Below are 4,449 nucleotides of genomic sequence, written 5' to 3'. Positions count from 1 at the left end.
TAGATTGCTCGGTGGTAGATGTTTGGGTTGAATCCGACGAATCGTCGTAAATCCCGTTATACAGATGAAAGCAATTGTCATACCTCCAACGCTCAAACTAATGAGTCTCTTGAGCTTGCGAGCCAGCCCCATCCGGTGAAACAGAGTGACGGAAAGAAGCGTAAGAAAAGAAATGTGAGCGAATATGTGCTCTATATCGGTGTGAATCGTAATGAGGAGAATCCAGTGAATTAGTGAGATTTTGGAGAGTATGTACCACCCACCCATTATTCCCAGGAGATTTCGGGTTTACCCCTTAAACGTCGAAACGGGGAGAATTCCCTATTCCTACTGCTTTTCCCAGTGGTTGTATCAGACACAGCCTCGCCTGCAGGTTGAAATTAAATGCCGCTACTCGGATTCGAACCGAGATGCTCTAGCACTGCTTCCTAAGAGCAGCGTGTCTACCAATTTCACCATAGCGGCTCGCTACTCGTTATACTTATCGTAATTAATGATATCACATCTTCGGGTGAATCGTCAATCTTCCTGGGGGAGAGTACACACGCACAACAAGGGACCTTCCCTGTCTATAGTTGATTAGGTATACGGCGCTATACTTGTATAGGAATAACGGGATATGGCGTAGCTCGGTAGCGTGCCATCTTGGGGTGATGGAGGTCGCAGGTTCAAATCCTGCTATTCCGAATAAACGAGGTCGGAACATATTTTAAACGGAATAGAAGACGTTCCCGTTCCGGGAACGCAGATTTATCTCCCGATTCTCTTTGGGTGTTATCGACCCATACCCATTCGTAGTAGGGATAGAGATAAATCGATGATCGTGATCGAGACCCTTGTATCATAGGAAGGAAGAGAGGGATTGGGCTCCTTCTTCATGCACGTAACCCCCCCCCCCTCGTGGTTATTACCAACATTCATTGATACAACTCTGTTAGTATTTGGATTTTATTTACCGCACGGTACCGTCACGCAATAATATCAACATGTACCCGTACTACTTACTAGGGATCCAAATTCATCAATAAGTTCCCTGACAATCACTTATCTCGTCTTCCCGTTCCAACAAACAAATAGTTCACTATCTATTCCGACCGACCCCACGTCCTATTGATACGGCAATTCCTGTTACAACCGGGGAGTACTACTGACCAGTTTCAGAAATTTTTTCATTTGTCACATAGTAAAAACTTCCTCGACCGTCCAGTCAAAATGGATTTAGCTGGAGAAAAAGCTTTCGATGCTACTTCATTAGTTTGGGTCTTCCAAATATGATTGCGAATCTTCCTCCGCGACCTAGAAGTACGTTTTTTTGGAACTGCCATAATGAAATCTATCTATTCGGTTTTATCATCGAAATGAATGCGACGAGTATGTTGATACGTACGAGTAGAATCAATATAATGAGGGAGGGGGTGATTGCGTAGAATCATTAGAAGGGGAACAACTGGGGGAACTGGGTTTCCATTCTATGCAAAAGAATCCCAGCAAGAATCATTGACTTCTTTATGATAACAATTTGCTAACCAACCAACTCCTTTCCATTTAAGCAAATGGGATCTACTACAGATCGAACCAAATCCTGTCTGTATCCCGATTTCCTTCGCGTCTTCTTCTTAGAATGGATCTTCCGTATCACTTTCTTCCTCTCGAAACAGGGATGCAAGACGCGCCCCCTAGCAGTTGCGTTACTCAGCCGGGGATGTCCGAGATCAATTTTGGATCCGTGACAAACCAATGAAACTCGATATATCGACATTACCGTATTGGACTCTGATGCGTTGTGCCCAAGCAGAGCGAAGTGACGAACATCATAGAATCTCCCCCGGTTCTACTCGGAGTTGTTTTCCTCCAGTATCAATTGCTGCATGTCTATCCGTAATAGTCTTGTCGTGTGAAAAATAACCCAAAACAACTCAATCGGTTTGGGGTCAAAAAATGGAACCTAGATAAGTATCTCCGACACATTTGATTCCTGTCAAGTCTCGACGCCGGGCTCGCACCAGAACGAGAAACAAATGGATTATTCGGTTTGATACGCGTGATCTCACCTGTCCATATATATTCCATTCTTCGACGCTCCATATATCTGACAACTATTGACAGAAAGAGTTCCAACCCGGGTTAAATATGTTTATGGAATTATCTTATGAATGTGCTTGGATTGTCCCCTCACGCCCATTCGTAACCTCTGGTTTGATCGATTGGCATCGTTTCTTTTTCCAAAAGCCACTAAGAGCCTTCGTCGTATACGTGCTATGCTCAGTGTTCTTTCATTAGCCGCAGCTATGTCCGTCTCTATCGCAACATTCTGGCAACAAGTTACTGGTCGCTCCACTTTTGAATACTCATGGTCATGGATTCCCAACGACGATATTTCTCCAAAGATAGGATTTTCAGTTGATTCACTTACTTCCATTACGTCGATATCAGTCACCACCATAGGTGTCTTGGTTATGATTTACAGTGATAGTCATATGCGTCACGACTAGGGATACGTAAGGTTTCCCGTCTATTTAAGTTTCTCCACTGCCTCCACGTCAGGATTAGTGTTCAGTCCCAATCCAATACAGATTCATGTTTTTCGGGAATTAGTAGGGATGTGCTCTTACTCGCCGATAGGTTTTGGTTCGCACGACCAAGTGCTGCTAATGCCTGCCAAAAAGCTTTTGCAACTAATCGTACAGGAGATTTCGGATTATTATTGGGTATATTAGGTACGTATTGGATAACTGGTAGTTTCGAGATCCGCGAATCGTGTGATTGATTTAGTGAGTTGATTGATAACAACAGCGCCGGCTCCTCCCTTGCCAATACATGTGCTCCTCTACCATTTTTGGGTCCGGTATCTAAATCTGCACAATCCCCACTCCACGTATGGTTGCCCGATGCAACGGAAGGACCCACACCTAATTTCGGCTCTTATACACGCCGCTACTATGGTAGCTGCGGGAATTTTTTTTGTAGCTCGAATGCTTGAATTGTTTGAAACCTTACCTCTAAGCATGAATGTTATCTCCTGGATAGGCGGAATAACGGCTCTACTGGGAGCGACGATAGCTCTTGCCCAGAAGGATATCAAGAAAGGTTTAGCTTATTCTACTATGTCTCAATTGGGCTACATGATGCTGGCTCTAGGTCTCGGTGCTTATAAACCTTCGTTGTTTCACCTCATTACACATGCCCATCCCAAAGCTTTGCTATTCCCGGATCCGGTTCAGTATTCATTCGATGGAAAGGGTTGTCGGATACTCTCCCAATAGAAGTCAAAATATGTCTCCCACGGGTGGTTCGCGAAAATATATGCCAATTACTGGAATCACTTTTTCTTTCAGGTACTCTCTCTCTCTGTGGTATACCACCTCTAGCTCGTTTCCGGTCCAAAGATGAAATTATTGCAAAGAGTTGGCTACGTTCCTTTCCCCCCGGATGTATAGCCTCATTCACAGCAGTTCCAACTGCTTTCTACATGTTCCGCATCTATCTCCTCACGTTTGAGGGGAATCTACGCGCCGGTGGCGGTACCAATTCATCCCATTCCTCTATGAATAGTGTCATTCGGAGTAACACCAAAACGATAGCAACGAGTGGAGATGGGTATGATGTTCCTCCACCCCCGCGAGACGAAGGAGTCGATTCAGCAGGAGGTTATGACGGGGAAGATTCAGTCGATAGAAAAGTTTCTGCAGAGTCCAATATTCGTTCTGAGTCTCTATATCCTAAGGAATCAGACGTTTCGATGGTATTGCCTTCAGTAGTACTGTCGATACCAACTTCGTTGGTTGGATCAATAGGAGTCAATCTCGCTGGAGGAGAAACTGGTCCCGATTTGCTATCCGAGTGGTTAACTCCCCTTGCAGGCTTTTCAGAGGACAACAACAATCCCGAAAATTTGGTACAATTGCTAATAGATTCAGCAGGTTCGGTTGGTCTATCACTAGCCGGAATATCTATCTCCTACGTGATTTATGGACCGATATCCTCTCACACACAACCTTGCGGTGATATTGATCCTTTTGCCAAACAATCTATGGGTTCATTTAACCGTCTCATTGGGGACTGGTCACACAACCGGGGTTACATCGATCATTACTACGATATCCTTCTAGTGAGAGGTATTCGATTCCTGGGTGAGTTAACTCTTCTTTTCGACCAATGGGTAATTGACGGAATTATTAATGGCACCGGTATTTTGAGTTCCATAGGTGGAGAAAGCGCAAGATATGGGGAGGGCGGGAGAGTATCTTCTTATTCATTCGGATTGATGATTGGTATTATTCTACTGCTAACTGCCTTCGTTTCTCTTGTCTCCTAAGAGTTTTTTCTTCTCCTTTCCAAGATATTCCTTATACCTCTATAAGTATCCTGTGACTATTCTACTATGTTTTCCGGAAAAGGAGAAATAGAAACTAGTGATTGGTGATCGATCGATATGCATCTTGGGGTTGG

General features: G+C 44.2%; 1 non-coding gene across 1 annotated transcript; it reads left to right on the top strand.

Moving 5' to 3' along the window:
* The first annotated feature begins 613 nt into the window (after positions 1-613).
* TRNAP-GGG (transfer RNA proline (anticodon GGG)) lies at positions 614-687 on the top strand. The gene has a single exon. It is a non-coding gene; the product is annotated as a tRNA-Pro (tRNA).
* Positions 688-4,449: the final 3,762 nt, after the last annotated feature.

The sequence above is a fragment of the Dipteris shenzhenensis genome, unplaced genomic scaffold (genome assembly GCF_047967505.1).
Source record: "Dipteris shenzhenensis isolate YYH24624 ecotype China unplaced genomic scaffold, Dip_SZ_1.0 scaf0456, whole genome shotgun sequence".
Classification (NCBI taxonomy): domain Eukaryota; kingdom Viridiplantae; phylum Streptophyta; class Polypodiopsida; order Gleicheniales; family Dipteridaceae; genus Dipteris; species Dipteris shenzhenensis.
This window is presented reverse-complemented; position numbering and strand designations above follow the sequence as displayed.